We start from the raw sequence: 22,059 nt of genomic DNA on the forward strand, positions 1-22,059 counted from the left end.
GGATGTTGTGCCTTTATTTTACCTACATAAAGAAATAAAATCTGTTCAACTAAAACTAGAACAATCACTAGAACTAGAAACTTTCGGGTTAAGCTGTGGCTTCACCATTTTAAAGCAAGGCTTAACCCCAAAGGTTCTAGTTCTAGGTTTAGTGTTAGTTCAAGTGAAAATCTTCATTATAAATAAAGTTTAATCTGAAACACACACCGCACTCATCTTTTCCAACTCTATGAAACCTTTCTAAACGTTCTCATCTTTTGAAATGTTAGCTACTTTCAGGGTTTCTTCTGTAGATTATTTGCGACTTGTTTAATGTTTTCATTCTTCCGAACTACTGCAAAATTTACTTTATATTATATTTTTTATATAGAAATTTTTGTTTTACCAAGAATCAAATTTATCAATCATATATATAAAAAACACGTCTTCTCAGTAGTAAATTGTTTTATTTTTTATAAAATTAATTTTTCCTCGACGTTTCGAGCTTTTAATGGTCATTATCAAGAATTAGTATCTAAAATTAAATTAAAACATCAAACCAATACAACGACATACTAAATACAACAATTTAAAACGTTTAAAATTATATTTCTATAAATAATTACGTACCATCTTAGCGCAATCTTACATTGTAAATTTTATTCTAACGATAGCACGTGTCACTAACTGCAAAATTATCGATGGAATAAATTCCATGTTGTTTGAACATGTCTCGAAAACTTGTATACTTAGGTGGGGGAAAGCGTATTCTTCTATTACCTCAACTTGTTATTTTTATATCTTTTTATGGAATTTGTTAAAAGTAATTTTATATATTTAAATCATGAATTATTCCCGCGTAATGTATCCCGATTCCACCAGCGTCCGTTTTATAATTCACTGTGCTATCTATGTTTTTTGTTATAAATATAGATTCTAAATTTTTTCTATTTAGTGTATTTCCACTAGTTGAGAACACTTTTGGGTTATCAAAATTAAATGTATGGTGTTCTTGTTTACTATGATAGCTGTTTTATGTATGTTTTTTATTTGTTTTGTGTCGCATTCGTGTTGTCGCAGTCTTTTCTTTAAATGTTGTTTTGATTCACCAATGTATGATTTGTCACAATTGTTACATTTTAATTGATATATTGTATTAATTTTGTCTTTTATTTTTATTTTATCTTTCATGTTTGTTAAGTAATCTTTTACTTCGTAATTATTATATTTGGCGAATCCTATTTCGTTAAATTCATATTGTTTAAAAATAGATGTTATTTTATTTGTTAACCCTTTACTGCATGATTTTTTATTTTTAGTAGAAAAAAATTGACGAAGTATAAAAACATACACAAATTGATGGAAAAATATTTAAAAAAATTTATTCAAATTTTAAGCAAACATATTACAAAAAAACTGGTACGTAGCAAATATGACACAGCATGCATTAAATATAACTTGCGACCATAATATAAAATATTGTCACTCTGTATGGAAGCGAACAAAACAATTTCTTTCTTTATTTAAACATAGCGCTACTTGACATTTGGTACAATATATATAAGATTGGGACTTGCAATCAGGAAATTTACAACGATTTCTCTCATTTACTCTCCATTCAGGTAGATGGTCCAGTCCGTCCCTCCGAACTTCCATTTGAGGAATATCAGTAGCTGCTCCTCGTCTCTTTTTCCGTGCAAAGGCGTCTTCAAGGTTGGTTTTGGGCCTTCCTCTTTTTTTCATCTTCCCTGATTTGCATAGAGCATCAGCAATGGCTATTTTGAAATCTGCAAGAGGCATATAAATATCATTTTGCCTTCTCCATAATAGCCAACTATTTACAGCACACAAATCTATCATGTGGAAAAATAGTCGTAGGTACCACTTCTTGGACCTTATTTTAATGTGATAGAGGCCAAGCATAGAATCTAACACGTCCACACCTCCCATATATTCATTATATTTCAATATACTTTGTGGACAGTCTATTATCTTGTGGCATTTTTCACTCCTGAAAAATCGTTTCTTAGTTCCTGTTGGTTGTGAGACTTCGTAAGTCGATAGAGTTGACACAACTTTGTTGTCAAACCAAGAAACAATACTTATTTTGATATTATCCTTGATAGCAGTTTTTTCTTGAAAAGCTCCTCTTCCGCGTTTCTTAAATTCTTTTTTTGATAACATCTGACAACCTGGTACTCTATTCAAGCGTACTGTACCAAGAGGAAGTATACCATTTTTGGTTAGATATATCATCAAGGGAATGCTAGTAAACCAATTATCGAAGAAAATTTTATGGTTTACATGCTTTGGTATTGTTTCGGCAAGCTTTACCACAACATTACTGCTTGTTCCAAGATCAGGAGCACCTGTAGGGTAACCAGAGATTCCACTTAGGACAAGTACCTTGTAACCCCATTTGTGAGGTTTCTTTGGATTGTATTGCTTGATGATTGATCTGCTTTTAGTAGGAATAATTTGCTCGTCTACTGCAACATTTTCTTCCATTGGAATCAAACTCAATCTGTGTTGTATATATCTTGAACAACTTATCATGCCCTTCTGAACCCCGAGGTATAAAATTTTCATTGTTGTTAAAATGAATGAAACGTTTGATTTCTTCCCATCTGTTACAGGTCATTACAGAAGAGACCGCAGGATGGCCTAAATATGTACACCAGTAATGTTTTACTTGGGGCAAATGAATAACTGACATATACAAACAGATACCAATAAACTGTTCCATTTCATTTTCTGAAATATTTGCCGGTCGATCTATACGTTTCTGAGCGGAATATAAATTTGTTTGGGCAGTAATTTTAGATATCATTTCTTTTGTAAATAGAAACTTAAAAAACTGATACGGAGTTTCTAAATCAATAACTTCCTGTGGCATATTGTGAGCCCCTGAAAAGTTTATCTCATCCGGATTTTTTGTAAGGTTTCCTGTCCTCCAGATGCCTGGATTTAGTTTTTCTGCCAGTTTATTTAGAGGAATGTTTTCCTCGCTACTGTCAAAGTCTGTATCTGTTTCAGGTATTATTATATCCTCACCTTGATCAATATCTTGAGGTTCATCGTCATCGTCACTTTCGGGAACTAGAACGCGCTCATCGTCTTCTTCTTCCGAAAGATCGGAATCGTCACTATCATTATCAACTGGTATGTCTCGAACGTATCTGTTATTTCCATAAAATAGCTTTACATCCATCTAAAACCACCAAAAACTTAAATGCATAGTGTCCCATATATGACTCATAGTAATTATTCGATAGAGCTTCTAGGAAAATGAACGTAATGATATAAACTTACCTTCAGATGAAAGAGAAATGAATGCACTATACACCTATATTTATTACAAACACTACAATTGCAATTTACTTAAAAAAAATTGGTCGTGAAAGTACATAACCTCTTACAATAGCACAACTCAAACATGCAACAGGTTGGACACTTTGCAACGATGCGATTTTTTGATAGATAGTAGGGGATTTTTGCTGTGTATGCTTGTCACCGGTCCCAAATATAATACAGCATGCGGTTTTTGATTTATTCAATTCTAAGACTTATAAAAGTAGTTTTTTGGGTATGTATCATATTTGGATGACACTGGTGTGAAGTTATCCATAAATCCCAGCAATAAACTTAAAACATTAATAATTCCGTAACCAATACGATTTGGGTAACCAAATTTCACACACAGGTCACTCTTACCCTCAAGAACAGCTAACCACCCCCATTTGGTAAAAAAAAATTTTTCAACCCTCACCCCCGAAAAAGGGATGTTTTCGCCCTAATGGGCACCTTCGAATTAAACGAAATTCTACCACATAATAGAACACACTTCTAAGTATTTTTATCAATTTTCAAAACACCGTAAGCCCTAACGGTTTTCGAGAAAAAAAATCAGTATTATAAACCGCGAATGGGACTTTAGGGGTGAATTTGACCCCGTTGGGCACCTTCAAAATTGATGAAATTTTATTATGATTGAGAGGATGCCTTTAGCAATTGAAATCAACCATCCAAACACCGTAAGGTATAACGGTTTCCGAGAAAAAAAATGTGTTATTAGACACTATAGGTACACAGCGCGGTGCGGACTTTGGGGGTGAATTTGACCCCGTTGGGCACCTCCAAAATTGATGAAATTTTAGGATGATTTCGAGGATGCCTTTAGCGATTTAAATCAACCATCCAAACACCGTAAGGTATAACGGTTTCCGAGAAAAAAAATTTGTTATTCGACGCTATAAGTATACACCGCGGCGCGGACTTTGGGGGTGAATTTGACCCCGTTGGGCACCTCCAAAATTGATGAAATTTTAGGATGATTTAGAGGATGCCTTTAGCGATTTAAATCAACCATCCAAACACCGTAAGGTATTACGGTTTCCGAGAAAAAAAATGTGTTATTAGACACTATAGGTACACAGCGCGGCGCGGACTTTGGGGGTGAATTTGACCCCGTTGGGCACCTCCAAAATTGATGAAATTTTAGGATGATTTAGAGGATGCCTTTAGCGATTTAAATCAACCATCCAAACACCGTAAGGTATAACGGTTTCCGAGAAAAAAAATTTGTTATTAGACACTATAGGTACACAGCGCGGTGCGGACTTTGGGGGTGAATTTGACCCCGTTGGGCACCTCCAAAATTGATGAAATTTTAGGATGATTTAGAGGATGCCTTTAGCGATTTAAATCAACCATCCAAACACCGTAAGGTATTACGGCTTCCGAGAAAAAAAAAGTGTTATTAGACACTATAGGTACACAGCGCGGCGCGGACTTTGGGGGTGAATTTGACCCCGTTGGGCACCTCCAAAATTGACGAAATTTTAGGATGATTTAGAGGATGCCTTTAGCAATTTAAATCGACCATCCAAACACCGACCACGGCTTCAGAGAAACAATTTCGTTATTAAATTGTACACGTATGTAGAGCAGATAGTAGGTGCCTTTAGCGATTTTAATAGATTATGAAAACTGCGAAACTCTTAATATTTCATGGAAAAAATAAATTTTGTTAAGAAAGGCATTTTGTAGTTTTATGGGCTTTTAGTCGTTACTGGCAAAGGGTAAGAACTCCGCCACGTGCAGTTACAAAAGGCGCAGGTATTAAGGAAAAAATATGTCCATATTTTTTGCATTATAAGTGCATTCCGGGAAAATAGTTGCCGACTTATTCGGTGTTGTTTTAGAGCGTCATACACATTTTTTAGATTTTGCCAGAAAGGTGAGGAGTAAACTTATAATATATAAAGATTCCTCAGCTATTGCAGAGATCAGCTGTTCTAGTTATCTCTTGTTAAAACCAGTGACCAGTGAAGATGTCGACGAAATTACTGTTTTTGGGCGATAGTAATTTTTGCCGAATGCTACGTACTAGAACTAACTACAAAGTATTTGTTCTAACAGATGTGAAATTAATTCCTACTAATGGTATATATTTTAGGACGACAACCAAAACAGTCAAGCAACGGAAAATATTTCCTCGACTTAGCAGTAGGCGGTCAAACAATACTAAAACTTTTGCGGCGCGCAAAGTGTATTCCAAAAACATGTTACCCTTGGTTTTGTGGAGATATTGTTGAACGTCATATCGTTATAATGATAAGAACTAAAGATATACTCCATAAAACATCACCATCCCAACTGAAGTCCCAATATTCTCACCTCTTCCGCTTCCTTCTTTCCTTAAATCCTAAAGGAATACAAATTTGCACAATTCCTCCCTGCAAAAACTTCGAGTCTGTGAACGTAAGATATTATAACTTCTCTGTCATGCTATAAATAAATGCTCTCCATGCCTTTATAGGAAATCAATCATTACATTCGACGGTTTTGTGCTGAAAAGCAAATCAATTGTACCGACATTGAAGCAATTGTTAACAGAACCATGATGGAAGGGTAACAAAACGTAAAAATGTTTCTTTTCTTATGTATTTAATACAAATTTCTACACAGGGATGGCATTTACTTAAATGAACAAGGGTTGGAAACGGTCTGGAACGCGGTAGCAAGTAATTATAATCATATTCTCAATCCATTACACAATTTAATTATAAGTAAAACAGACAGATAGAATTAATATAATAAATTTCTTTCTCTATCAAAAGTTTTTTTTCTATCAAAAGTCCACCCTCCAAATCATCCTAAAATTTCATCAATTTTGGAGGTGCCCAACGGGGTCAAATTCACCCCCAAAGTCCGCGCCGCGCTGTGTACCTATAGTGTCTAATAACAAATTTTTTTTCTCGTAAACCGTTATACCTTACGGTGTTTGGATGGTTGATTTAAATCGCTAAAGGCATCCTCTAAATCATCCTAAAATTTCATCAATTTTGAAGGTGCCCAACGGGGTCAAATTCACCCCCAAAAGTAGTATAGAAACGCCGATTCTAGATAGGAAGTTGCTCCACAGCTCCACATCCGCTCCACATGACGTCATCAACCCAATGTAAAAGGATAGGGAAGGGTACCAACCTATGGCTGTGGAGAAAACAAAAATAGGTTGGTATTGGAAAAGTAACTAGATCTGGTGACTTTTAAAAAAAGTAACGCGCCACCTAGTGGCTGGTAGTGGAACTAAACCACTACCAACCAGGTAGACTGCTACTTTTTTAAAAAGTCACCAGATCTTGTTACCAACCTATTTTTTCCCTCAAGCGTTTGGTTGGCACCCCTCCCTATCCTTTTACATCGGGCGGATGACGTCACGGAGGAGCGGAGGAGCAACAACTTCCTGTCTAGAATCGGCGTTTCTGAAAGATGGCGCGTTGAACGCATAAAGGCGCGCCTCACAACTCTTGAATGCGCGTGCGCAGGAACTTGGGAATATTCCGGAAAATAATAATAACACAATTTAACACAATTTAATTCCCCCCCCCAATCAACCCAATAAAAGTATTAATAAACATTTTTATAATAATAAACATTACATAATAAATAGTTACAAAAAAATAATAAAAACCTTAATGTTATGGTACTTTTTTTACAAATTCAATTATATGAGCGGGCTTCGGTTTACCACCATCCTTTATTATTATACACGATACATTGATCTTGTAACTCCAAAAAATTTCTTGATCGGTAGGTAAAAAAGAAACGTTGAGAAGCAAGCCCGCTTCTAACTCCACCACAACGGAAGGTGACGACCATGCGCAGCTCGTAAGACGTTTTCCATTAACAATAAATATGGTAAAAGGGGTAAATCCAACTCAACTTCGAATAAATTTTTTCTTTGGTTTAAACTCACAGAGACCGAACAAAAAAGAAAAACACAGAGACGACTACGAGACATTGCGCGCGGTTTACGTTTGACACGTTCGGTTTCTAAAGTAAAACTGATTATGAGTTACGCGATACAATGCTTTCCTCGCCGGGGCGGAAGTGTCAACTTACGACAATCGGCGCGGCGCATCACCAAGTAAAGTGCAATGCACCTCGCCGGCGGGAGTGTCAAGTTACAATCAATGCTGAGCAATGGAATAATTGACCTAAATGAAATGCTATACATATATATAATTAATATTAAGAAAGTAAAAAAAAATAATACAAATTATAAAATTTTTTAATGCGTTTTCATTAACAAAAATGATGTAAGTGAAAAAAAAATACATTTAAATAAAAGAAGGAAATGGTTTAAATAATACAATTTAATTTTCCCAATTAACCCAATTTAAATATATTGAAACGTTTAAGAAATATATAAAACTTACTTATTTAATTGAATTTAAGCGGATTGAATTGATGGCTGTAAGGTGAAATAGAAACAACAAAATGATGTGTTTAAGAAATACATTTGTTATTATTTAATTTTTAAGAATATATAATTTTTATAATACAATTACATTTATATTAATACAGATGAACATCAGGGTCATCGGTCGGAAAGTTTTTACGTTTCAAGCTTCTTGACGAAATCCAATAAATATACAGGGTGTGTTTTACCAATGTCTTTTGCACCCTTATAAATTATAGACATTTTGCTAAGTTCCATAATTTCTTCGTCGGTAATATCTTCTGCGATGCGTCTTGGTAAATAAATTACGAATCCAGCCTCCAGTTCAAGTACCACGGACGGCCAAGAACACTTTTTAAGCCGTTTCGCACACTTAATCGGGTATGGAGTGTCTGTTTGAAGCGCAGAAATTGATTTTTTCGGTGGGAAATTGCACTGACCCAATTGACTTAGACGAGACATGATTTGTTTCGTAGATTAATAATAATAAAACGTAACCTGTTAGCTTGGAAATAGCTGTCATACTAAATAAATTATTTAGAACATGTAATTATATGTATGAAAATAATGGGGGTGGGGAAATGTGTAATAGAAGTTTCTAGAAGGATGATGCAATTCGCACGTCAGGTGTTATTGTTATCTAAAATGCAAATCAAGCAGTTTTTGTGTAATAGAAGTTTCTAGAAGGATGATGCAATTCGCACGCAGGTGTTATTGTTATCTAAAATGCAAATTAAGCAGTTTTTATTATTAAATCACCAAAGTTATGTAAAGTTCATTGAACCTCACCAACACTTGTTTCAACATGTTTAAACTTGTTTAAATTAAAATAAATATAATTTTTTAACGCAAGTATTCGTCAACATTCTTAATAGTAGTAAGTTTAAACTCATGAAATCATATCAATATATTCCATTAAGTAATAATTTATTTCAGATAAATTTTGCAAGCAAAATTCTCGAATTAATTTTAACTTATCCTTCGAAAATTGAGTGTTCATAATAAAATCAATGTAATCATTAAAATGCAAATTGTCTAATACTTTTAATTTGTATGAAATTAAAAATTCCTTAGATAAAATGTCTTGAACTTCCATCAAGGTTAATATAATCGGAATAAAAAAATTATTTTCAGGGTCCATATCTTCATATGTGATGCACACACAATTCTCAACGTCTGCAGTAACTCTAAGAATTCCATCCGCTAACGGTATAATTTGGTCAGAAAAGTTCATTTTAAAACGAATGATTTTAAATACATTAATCAATTGTTCCCAATCTTCACGTAGAAAAGAGAGTATATGTGATTTCGATTCTACATCATTCCAAGATTTAAAAATCAATTTCACACATGTTATAAAACCTCTCGCCACACTAATACCAACTTTTATGTTAAATCTATCGATCGAATATAAGGTTTCACCAATAAATTTATTTTCTTTCTCTATATCATCACGAAACTTCTTCCATTGTTTATTAATTGATACCCAGTAAGGGCTTTCAGAAATTTCACACCCAGTGTTAACATCCATATTTCATCAAATTTAGTTGTAAACTGAATACATTAATTTTTTAATTATATGATATATCTCACACCCCCACCCTCTCCCAATAAATATTACAACTATTATAATAATAAAACTACAATCAATTTTTTATTTAAAAATTATTATATTTACAACTTAAATACAAGTAACATTATTGTGATTATATAAAAATTTTTGTAAAATTAATACATTGTTTTGTGAACATACTGCTGGAGAGCCGGTGTGGAACCAACATTGATTGTTGGATGAATTTAATTTAGTCTCATCCTCTTCCGCAAATTCTAACGCAATATCCGTTAGTATTGAATTGCTGTTACGTGTTTTCAAAAACTGCTTCTTTTGATTTCCCTTAACAAATATTTGATCGTAGGAGGAAATTAAGGTATCAATTACATTTAGACCTTCTGATTGATTTATCCACCCATCGCTATATAGCAACCTGTGATGGTTGCGTTCCAAATATCTCACTGATCTTCGATCTCGAACGTTTAACTGTTGGAATGGTATACTAGCTTTTAAGTGTAAATGTATTATGTAGTCGGTGGTGATATCCACAAGAGTAAATTCTTTAACTTCGAATTTAGAATTGATGTAAAACCCCTGAACGTCTACAACCGCGATTTTGAACTTCATATTGTAAACTAACATATGACCTCATGTGTAATTTAATTTATAATTACAGATACCTCCCCACTCAAAGGTTTGTATGTATACATGGATTCTTGGAGTAGTATACAGTATGCTTTTGTATCAGGCGGAAAATCTTTACCGCTTTGAATTTCGATACGCACCTCACATGATGCGGATGGGGCGGCTTCTTCATCGTTATTCTTAGTGGTATCCACCACGAATAAAGGTCTTTTTTTAAAGCTTGCGAAATCCATAATCGGTTGTTTTCGAGATGTTTCCCAAATATATGGTTGAAATTCGGTATACATTTTATAGAGTTCAACATAATTTTCTTTCGCAAACTCCAAATTCATCGACTCGAATGGATAGCAGTATGAGTTTAGATATACTTTAAGATCTATAATGTTCAAGTGATCGAAAAGTGTACAATCTGAATTCGGCTGATCCTTTCGATTGGTTTGGAATGCAACTATAACGTATTGAGGTCTACCTCTGTTAGTTGTTGACGTGACCGACCAAATCTCTTTATTTCCCTTTCTCATTGAAGGTAGCTCATAAAAAGACCACTTCCGAAACGGTACGGGAATGTTTGCGTTTTTATTTAAACCATCTAACAGCTTCATCTTTATAGATGGGCTTGGGTACACATGTTTCGCCAACAATGTAACCGTTTTTACAGTAAACTCTGCGGTGCTAGAATCGGCTTTTGATGTAGATTTATAACAATTGGAGTCAGTACGACTTCTAACAAATCTAAATTTGAAGCGACCTCTCATAACGTGATTATAGTCCCTAAATAATCCGAAAATATGACTTAATGGGATTTGAAACGTGAAATCCTTGTTCGCACTAACTGTAGGCAAATTTCCTTCGGGTGGCCATTTTAAACCAGCTATTTCTAAAGATTTGCATTCCACTTCGTTTTGTTGAAGTAGGGTTCGAATCAATGATGTTAAACCGGGTTCACGTACCCGTTCGATTTCAGTACCGTTATGCTCAAATGCGATATACTCAAATAGATATGTTGGTAAGTTGTGCGTTAGCTGGATAGTATCAGTTGGATCGTTTAATTTTTCTTTGTAATCTCCCTCAATACGTATATAACTTTCGAAGAACGAAAATAAAACATCTTCTTGGTTTAGTTCAATGGTGAATATATCGTTATTTTGAAAAGAATTTGTGGAAGGATGGTAACTATGCACTTCTTCTCTAGCGATCGAATTATCCACGATGGGTTCGCGGTATATATTTAACTTTTGTGTAGACATGATAACCCAACTGCTCGAGAAAACGTCTGTTGTCCGCTCGCAATGAAGTCTTTCTTTTAACTGATCTAGATGTTCTCTTTCCACCTGAGTTATAATGTTTTCTTTTGATAGATGAACGCTGTTGAGGATCGGTGGCTTTTAATTGGAACAACAGCCCCATTATGAAGTTCGTTTTAATTCTAATCTAATAACAATTTCTTCTCCACGAAAGTTTACCAATTTACCACGCTGATCAAGTAATCTTAGTGTAATGTTCGATATCGGACGATCGGTGTCCACTGGCAAATAAATGGGGTTCCTTGGCTCTATATTTATACTGAAACCAGGATCCACAGTTGGAGCGAATTCATATAGCGTGTGAGATAATTTGTTATTGTAATACGAGCCGGAAATTATATTACATTCCACTCGAACGGATGTCACACGTATTATATTTACCGGAAGATCTGATTTATGCTTTATCGATACATCTAGTTTACGATTGGAAAACCCCAATATAGAAGCTATCGTATTTGGTTGAGAGAAATCTATCTCAAAATAATCGCTTTTTATTTCACACTGCAAGGTGTTATTGTTAGCCTTGAGTGAAAAAAATTTTTCAGGATCATCAACCGTATTCAATCCGATACGACGTAAAATCTCTTTTTGTAAAAATTTCTCAATGTCCGTTATTTCATATGCACCAGTAGGAATTTTGATTTCCTGTGGTAATGCCCCCTCGTCTATAGTTGATTGTCGGCTTTTATTAATGGGCAATTTTTCGGTAAAGTAAAATTTATCGTTTACTCCTTGTTCAATGTTTGGTATACTGTTATACGTATAGAATCCAATAAGACCAAGCGAGTAACTCGAGTTAGGGTCTAATTCTATAGGCGGATAATAGTCTTCGGAGATTTCGCTTTTTGTACTGACCAGTGTGAACGTCTGTGACATTTTCACTCAAATGAGTTATTTCTTATGTTAAGTAGGAAATTTATACATAATTGACCGCAGTTATACGGGTTATCCTTTTGAAAATTATCGTGGTTATACACAATTTGACATTTTTTAAAGTATTTTAAAAGTTCTTTAGGTGGTTTTAGATCTCCATAACTGTCGAAATATAACACCCTATTGCCAATTTTTTTATAGGCTACCCAATGGGTTCCGCTACCTCGGTGATCATCTAAATTTACAACAGCTGACTCATAATATTTAGGACCTTCTTTAGGCAATCCATTTCGCATATACACTCCGCGAAAATTTGGAATTTTAAGTGTTTTAGCGTATTTTATTATATCGAGATTTGTTAGAGGTCTATTAGGTAGCCTAGTTACAAGTTTTTTTGTTGCTTTTTACTTAAATATAAACCCAATCCTTTTTTATATTTTTTAATATAAAGTCCACTTCCGGTTTCGCCAATCGCGATAGCTTCCATCGCCTTATTGTGTCGTTCAGCTTCTTTCAACTTCTCTTTAGCCTCTTGACCACTCTTCACCGCGCGATACACACCAGCCGCGCTGCCTGATAACGCTCCGAGAGCTGATAGTCCGGCAAATATGGCTGGTAATATCGGTAGTATACCACCACTTGTAATAGGTAACGGGATTGTACGCGGAATTTTAACTTTTTTCTTTCCACCCGCGGATTTAACAGCTATACGAGCACTTTTCAAAGCTAATCTAGCCGCTTCCCGTAAATTATCTGTTGTTTTGGGTAAATCTTTAGCTATTTGCTTTACCAACACGCTTTTAAATGCTATCGGTTTATTTTTTTTATCTTTTAATCTTTTAATTATTTTTTGTCCCTTATGACCCATTCCCAATTTTCGTTTCACTTTCATAGCGTTTGTAACTAACCAAGCTGATGCTTTTTCCCCCAATGTCGAATCTTTCGCTTTCACTCTCCCCCAAGCGTTTTCCTCCAAACGTCTATCGGCCATGCGACGTTGTTCTAAAGAATTATTGTCCGAATACGCTATATCGTGTTCTCTACAAGCCCGATCTAATGGATTTATTCCTTTATCGCCTCTAGCCAAACGTTTCTTCAATTTTGTTCCTGGTCCACAAAATTGATAGCCTGGAACGTGTAACTCAACGGGTAGTTTATTGATAAGTGTATTAAGTATTCCGCTTCCCCCCGCCGTCGCAGATGTACTATCTCGAGTAAACAGCATACTCAACTGATGCGGTTTACGCTTTCACATCCCTTATATACCCGCACATGAAGATTAAAACTCATTTTAGTTTTATAATGCGTGTAGTGCAACACCCATCTCTCACAATGTCATTAACCGATCTCGATCGGTTAACGATGATGAAACCGATAACCAGTCGTAGGCATGGCGATCTCATACCGAACAGTATACGAGCAATAGTATGTGGTCCGAGCGGATGTGGGAAAACCAACTTGATGTTAAATCTCATTTTCGATAAAAATGGTTTAAATTTTGAAAATATTTATATATACTCAAAATCCTTACATCAACCGAAATATGAATTTTTAGAAATGATTATGAAACAGTTACCCGAAATAGGACTTTATAGATTCATCGATAATGATGCCGTTATAGATCCGTCTGAAGCTAAACAAAACTCAATTTTCATATTTGACGATGTAGCATGCGATAAACAGGATAAGATTCGATCATTTTTCTGTATGGGACGACATAATAATATTGATTCGTTCTACCTTACGCAAACCTATACGCGGATACCTAAACACCTAATACGAGACAATGCAAACGTCTTAATTCTATTCAAACAAGATGAGGTTAATTTAAAACATGTGTATGATGAACACGTTAACACCGACATGAAGTTTGATGTTTTCAAGGACGCTTGTAAACGGTGTTGGAATGATGATAAATATAACCCTATGATTATTATGAAAGATTTTGAAGTAAAGGATGGAAGGTATCGTATAGGAATGGATAAATTTATTTACCCGGACTAAATTATTGCATTGTTATCTGGTATTTGTGAGAGTAAGCATGTCACATAACGATGAAATGACTAAGCGTTCCATACGTGAGAGGGATAAAGCTATAATTAACATAACAAATACTATTAAGAAAAAATATTTAGCGCTTAAACTCGGTCGAGAAAACGATGACCGTCTTATCGCTAAACTACATCAGCCTTTAAGCGATTCATTAAAAGATATGACTAATAAATTAAGTGAAGTGAAACCTTCTTCTTCTGTACATTACCATCACCACTATCAACCTACTGATGATGTCGGTGTTGACGTTAAAACGAAATTTGATGAAACCGATTTTAAAACTCCGGCATTTAGGAAAAAATTAACTTTTCCTGAAAGTGATGATGAATTTAAAACGCCGCCGGATGCAAAACAAAAATTGAAGGCGGAGGATTTACCTATAGAAAATCTACCGAATCAAATTCGGGATTTATATTATACGTTTGGTAAAAGAGGAGAAATTGATGAGAGAATGGGTATACGTTATGATCCTGATGAAAACGATTGGATGATTGGATCGAAGACTGTCCAGTTTAAACCTTCTCATATTGTTCTCGGAGGCGAAAAACGCATACAAGCCTCTACGGGGTTATATGAACTTATACAGTTAAAACGACCTACGAACTATACCGAAGAGGATCTACAACGTTACAAATCTGTTCTAGCGTATACGGGTGCGCATAAGCGAAATTTTACGGGTCCTATAGTTGGAAATAAATCGTACAAGTATACTAAAATTATTAAACCTTTATTTACATTTAATAAGTCGGGGGATGGATTAATACCCGGACGACATCTTGAAGTGAACTCGAAAATCGTTGAGTATAAATATTGGGATGATGTTAACGAATTGGTAGATCGATTGAAATTGTTGTACGCTTCACATGCGGCAGGAAACAATTCCCATATTAATGAAATCACATCCATTATAGAAGAACTGAAGGAGAGCGGCGTTATATAATAATAATAATAATAATAATAATAATAATTTATGCGTACCAATGAACGGTGGATCAAGCGTGAGTGGTGTGAGCATTGATAAGTTTGGTCGTACATTACGTTCTGCGCGGAATAAAGTATTGAATGATGAGAATTTAACTACATCTCAACGCCATATTGGATTCCCTTTAACCGTAGATGGAGATTATGATATCCAGGGGCGTAAACTATCTAACGTTCAACAACCGACGGATGAAAATGATTGTGCGATAAAAATTTATGTAGACGAAATATGTGAAACATTGAAAGCTACAATCTTAAACGAAATTAAGGTCATAATAGCGGACGTTCAAAGAATTATTGGAGATCATAGTAAACGTATACATCAGGTGTCAACAAAAATTGATATTAAAAACTCTACACTCTTACGCGACATTAAAAAAATTAACGCGGAAATCCTATTAAATGGTCAGCAAATTACAACTCTAACAAAATCATTCAACACTAATTTAAATGCATTTGATATACTCACAACAAATCTACGAAATGGGATACAGGGTGTTGCAGATCGTCTACTTGATATGGAAAGCACTATAAATTCACGACTAGATATATTGGAGAAAAAAAAGTTGGACCTAATCCATGAGCGTAAGAATGCAGGTATCGAAAGCGAAACAAACTATAGTTGAAGAACTTCATCGTCCCGCTAGACGTTTATTTCCTAGACGCAGAACTATATTGAAGGGGATCGATGATTTATGGCAAGCTGATCTTATTGAAATGATTGAATTTGGTAAAATCAATGTTGGACATAAATACATCTTAGTGGTTATCGATTGTTTTTCAAAGTATCTCTGGATGCGGCCGTTAAAAAATAAATCCTCAACAGATGTAATACACGCGTTACGTTCAATTCTCTCTGAAGGTCGTGTACCTAAAAATCTACAAACTGATCAGGGAAAGGAATTTTACAATACACACTTCAAAAAGTTGATGATGGAATTTAAAATTAATCATTATTCAACGTATAGCGTAATGAAGGCTGCAATAGCTGAACGCGTAATTAGAACCATAAAACAAAAGTTGTATAAAATGTTTAGTCTTTACGGAAATCATAAATGGTTACACTTATTGGATGCTATTACAACTCAATATAATAATTCAAAGCATTCAACCACGAAAATGAAACCATCTCAAATAAATTCGAAATCTGTAGAAAATAAACTTCTCAATACGGTGTACAATCATATTAAAATTGCCGGTAAGGGAAACTTTAATGTTGGAGATGTAGTTCGCATTAGCAAGCATAAGCATGTCTTCGATAAGGGATATTTACCCAACTGGACCACTGAGTTATTTAAAATAGTTAAAACACAAATTACGAATCCAATTTCTTATTTATTAGAAGATATGAGTGGACAACCTATTAAAGGAGCTTTTTATGAATTCGAACTTCAAAGATCCAAACAACCTGATGTGTATCTTGTTGAAAAAGTGTTAAACAGAAGAAAGAATCAAGTGTTCGTTAAGTGGTTAGGATTCGATTCATCCCATAACAGTTGGATACCGAAAGACAATATCGTTTAGGTTTAAATGTTTTTTTCTAAGTAAAACGTATATTTACTTTACATTATTGTCAACTTAAATATTAATAAATCCTATTATTTATTTAAAAACTTTTAATTTATTACATCCTTATAATTAATTAGCGTTTTAAATTTCTATTTATCCGTATTTCATTTACACCAATAATTCTATTGCTCAGCATTATTGTAACCACAATGTAATTTAACACTTCCACTGACGTGGTGCATTGAACTTTACTGAACCTCGACGATTTAATAAAAACTGCTTAGTTTGCATTTTTATCTAATATAAATACCTATTATTTCTAGAAACTTTTTACTTCACAGTCATCTGTGGTACTCGCAAAATCAGCAGTTTTAATAAGCGGTTGCTCTCGTTAAAGTTTATATTTGACACTGTCAATTTCAAATCTCTTTAAAGATGTTCGCGTGCGATAAGTGTCAAAAGTCGTTCACTGCCAAAAGGAACCTCGATCGGCACACGCGACTTTCGCATACTAATAACGTTAAGAACGAGTGTTCTTTATGCGATAAATCTTTTTCGAGATTCGATAGTTTTCAAAGACATAAAAGATTAGTGCATGGTTTAGAAGTTGGTCCTCAGCGTCAAGCGCCACCTCCAGCAATGGCAAATTATTCGAAAGTGAAATCCACCATCGATGTACCACCATCTACATCATCGGCGGTGAGGTCAATTTTGCAACCTTCTAAACGTCTTCCTCAATCGCTATCGGGTGATAATGGTTTAGAAGTTGGTCCTCAACGCCAAGCGCCACCTCCTGCAATGGCAAATTGTTCGAAAGCGAAACCCACCATCGATGTACCACCATCTACATCATCGACGTCGGCGGTAAGGTCAATTTTGCAACCTTCTAAACACCTTCCTCAACCGCTATCAGGTGATAATAGATCAAAGCTATGCGATTTGTGTGGAATTTCTTTCATGAATCATATGGCTTTGGAGTCACATCTCAGGATGAATCATACGATAGAGGTTGAGAAAGGTGTTGAGAAGATTGCAACTTGTTACAAAGATCGAGTTGCGTCTTATAAAATATCCGGAGATCGTGATGATGATGATGATGATATCTCCACATATCTTGCGCGTACCCGAAATACTGTCGGAAATATTATCACATCTTACATGAACCTGAACGGCTCGGTGAAGGTGCAACTCGAGCTTTTATCCATTTTTATTAAAACAACAATTAATGAAAATGGAGATGAGACCGTTACCGCGTCCGAAAAGAATTTTAATACCAAATTCGAAGTAATTACACAATTCGCCGATTTTATTGAAACTTATGATGAGATGGTGGCAAGTATTAACCATCAAGCTGAAGAGTTTCAGGAGAGGGGGTCCGGTTGGGCCTTCTTCTCTATTTCATACCTTCTTCTAAACATCAACAAATTCCAACCTATACCCGGCTCGTCGTACATCCCGCTTCCTGAATCAATCGCTACCAAGAAAGCGTGCATCAACATCAAAAACTACGATGACAACGCTTGTTTAGCTTGGAGTCTCGTATCTCATCTGCGACCGGTTGAAAGTAATAGAAACTTAACATCATCGTACCCGCACTTTTCAACCGTATTAAATTTAAAAGATATAAACTTTCCCGTGCATTTAAAAGACATTCCTAAAATTGAACAATTAAATAATTTAAGTATAAATATTTATGAACTAGTTAAATCTTCCAAAGAATACGTGGTGGAAGGGCCAATTTATTTTACAAAAAATCGACGGGATACCCATATAAATTTACTTTATTTATATGAAAATGGACACGGACATTACGTTTTAATTGTAAATCTATCACGTTTGATTTCTAAACAAGTATACAACCACGGTCATTCTGTACACCTTTGCGATGGTTGTTTAACACGCTTTTCCACACAAAAGTTGTTAAACGATCATCAACTGCATGATTGTAATCATATTAAAACCATTTTACCATCGAAAAATGTGCGCTCAAGGCCAAACTTTCTAGGTTCGTATACACCTGAAAATATTTTACAATTTAATAATTATAAAAATACTCAAAACGTTCCCTTTGTTATATATGCGGATTTTGAATCGATTTTAAAGCCGGTAGAGTTTTGCGAACCTAGTACTTCAACATCTTTTACCGAAGCGGTAGATATACACATGCCGTATAGCTTTGCTTATTATATCGTTTCAACATCCGATGTTAAATATTATAAATTCGAAACGTATACGGGCCTCGATTGTGGTAAAGTTTTTGTTTCAAAATTAATCGAGGACGTTAAATTTATTTACAACGAATATTTAAAATGTATTAAACCAATGCTACCTCTAACCGCTGAAGAGGAATTGAAATTTAATTCGGCTTCGTTATGCCATATTTGTAAGTCACCGTTTGATGGTTTTAATCAGAATAAGGTTCACGACCATTGTCATATTACCGGCAGATTTAGAGGTGCCGCACATTCAACGTGTAACCTTAATTTCAAACTCCCTAATTTCATTCCGATATTTCTTCACAATTTTAGCGGGTATGATTCACACTTATTCGTAAAGGAATTAGCTGATATCGATTCGGAGGGTGGTATCGATGTTTTACCCAACAACAAGGAAAAATACATTAGCTTTAGTAAAAACGTTTTAGTTGATCGCGTTAAAAAACAGCACAAAGATGATTTTGAAAACGTCTACATGAAAATGCGCTTTGTAGATTCATTTAGGTTCATGGCATCCTCTCTCGATTCGCTCGCCAGCAATCTTGTGGACGATGACTTTATCCACGTTAAAAAATTTTTCATACGTCACGAACAGTTTAAATTGTTAACAAGAAAGGGTATTTTTCCTTATCAGTATATTGATTCTATTGATAGATTGGGTGAAACATCATTACCCTCTAAAGATGCTTTTATGAATAAGCTGAGCTTCGATGGTATAAGTGAAGATGAATACAATCATGCGCAAACCGTTTGGCGTACATTCGGGTGTCAAAATTTACGTGAGTATTCAGATCTATATCTAAAGACCGATGTACTTTTACTTGCAGACATCTTTGAAAAGTTTCGAGAGGTTTGTTTTAGTACTTATGGGTTAGACCCTGCCCATTATTATACAGCGCCAGGTTTATCTTGGGATGCTATGCTTAAGTTCACGCAGATCAAACTCGAACTTTTAACAGATATAGATCAGGTACATTTCATTAAAAAGGGAATTCGCGGGGGCATCTCGTTTTGCGGTCATCGTCACGCTAAGGGAAATAATAAATATATGGCCGATGGTACTTTCAACACCGATTTACCTTCAAATTATTTAATGTATTGGGATGCAAATAACCTCTATGGATGGGCAATGTCTCAATATATGCCCGTTAATGAGTTTGTTTGGTTGGATGCGGCCCAAATTGGAAGTTTCGAATTTAGAAACGTATCCGATACCTCAGATTACGGGTATATATTGGACGTTGATATTGAATATCCGCGCGAATTACACGATTTGCATAACGACCTACCATTTCTAGCCGAAAATATATGCCCGCCAAACTCTAAAAGCGTAAGCGATAAAAGACTTATTCCAAATTTATTTAATAAGAAAAATTATGTAATTCATTATAGAAATTTAAACCATGCCGTCGCTCACGGTCTTATAGTTAGAAAAATTAATCGTATTTTATCTTTTAAACAATCAGCTTGGCTTAAACCTTACATCGACGTTAACACACATTTACGTCAAACTGCTAAGAATAGTTTTGAAAAGGACTTTTTTAAATTAATGAATAATGCGGTTTTCGGTAAAACTATGGAAAATGTAGATAAAAGGGTCGATGTGAGGTTAGTGACAAGTTGGGAAGATATACGTAAGAGAACGGGTAGACCAAAATTAGGGGCACGTAGTCTAATTGCTAAATTAAATTTTAAAAATATAAAAATTTTTACGGAAACATTTTCGGCTATTCAAATGGAACATCTGCATGTGGTTTACGATAAACCCTTATATGTAGGGTTTGCAGTTTTGGAAATTTCTAAATTACTTATGTACCAATTTTATTATGATTTTTTGAAACCTAAATTTGGTTCTGACATTCAATTGTGCTACATGGATACCGACAGCTTCACTGTGTCCATTACCACAGATGATGTGTATGCATTCGTAAAAGATAATTTAGAACGCTTCGATACGTCAAATTATCTTCCGGATAATGAGTTTAGCATCCCACTACAAAATAAAGCGGTATTGGGGTTGATGAAAGATGAAAATTCAGGTAGAATCATGTCAGAATTTATTGGTTTACGTTCTAAATTGTACGCTAATAGGGTCTGTTCCGGCCGTATCACTAAAAAGGCTAAAGGTGTAAAGAAGGCTGTGGTTAAACGCAAAATTACCTTTGAACATTATTTGGAATGTTTAACGTCAAAAAGAGATATTTACATGAAACAATACTTGTTCAGAAGTCAAAAGCATAGCATATATACCATGCTACAAAATAAATTGGCTCTTTCATCACGTGATTCGAAACGTTATATTAATGATGATGGGGTGAGTACATTAGCGTGGGGTCACTATCGTATCAACACTCCATTATCATAAATAGTTTATATTTTTTGATTATATAATTGTAAAAAAAGGATTTCGATGGTTGAATTGCGAATCGCGTTTAAATGTAATTTTCTATTCCCTTTATGTTGTAAGTTCAATTCGGCCACTAAGGTATTTGTTAACGTTACTCCATCGAAATCCTTTTTATTATTTAAATTTTTGATGTAAATCCATTTTAGTTGTAAGTTAAATTCTGCTGTTATTTAGTTGACTTTTAAAAAATTATGTTTAATTGTAAATTTAAATCATATGTGCCTCAGTTACCTTTTAAAAATCGAAGTGTTCACATCGTGGTCATAATGTCTTGGACTGACTTTCGGCTTAAACTGAAGCAGTGTTTAAATACCGATTTCCCAGAAGAAATTACCCAGCTCGATTTGGTACTTGTAGACATACGAGACATCGATGGTGATAAAATAAATGATTCGCAATTTGTACAATTTTGTGAATTTGAAAATAACATATGGAGGGTTTATCGCAAGGGTGATATTCTGTATGTTGGTAGTGATGAAGACTTTGAAGATCATCGAAAATTTAAAGATTTCCTAAAAGTTAACGGATACTTTCCTGATAATGAATCAGCTAAATTAATTATTGACGACCATATTAATGTTAATGATTTTGAATATATTAACGATTGTTATTACAATTATAACTATTGGCATGTGTATCGTAATGCAAATACTATATTTGTTAATTTTACCGATTGTTAAATTTTGTATATATTTAATTGTGTATAAACTTTCAAGATTGTATTTTAAAATGTTTCAATATATTTAAATTGGGTTAATTGGGAAAATTAAATTGTATTATTTAAACCATTTCCT

At 34.6% G+C, this 22,059-nt stretch overlaps 2 long non-coding RNA genes across 3 annotated transcripts in view; both read left to right on the top strand.

Moving 5' to 3' along the window:
- LOC111415685 (uncharacterized) overlaps positions 1–22,059 on the top strand; it is a 35,468-nt gene that overhangs the window by 484 nt on the left and 12,925 nt on the right. The gene's annotated exons all lie outside the window — the stretch shown is intronic.
- Positions 4,796–6,055, top strand: LOC139431927 (uncharacterized). Of its 2 annotated transcripts, XR_011641953.1 has the most exons (4): positions 4,800–5,384; positions 5,438–5,742; positions 5,801–5,892; positions 5,950–6,055. It is a non-coding gene; the product is annotated as an uncharacterized lncRNA (long non-coding RNA). The 2 variants fall into 2 exon arrangements; XR_011641952.1 differs by having other exon boundaries at positions 4,796–5,742.

Source organism: Onthophagus taurus, chromosome 11, assembly GCF_036711975.1.
Source record: "Onthophagus taurus isolate NC chromosome 11, IU_Otau_3.0, whole genome shotgun sequence".
NCBI classification, from domain to species: domain Eukaryota; kingdom Metazoa; phylum Arthropoda; class Insecta; order Coleoptera; family Scarabaeidae; genus Onthophagus; species Onthophagus taurus.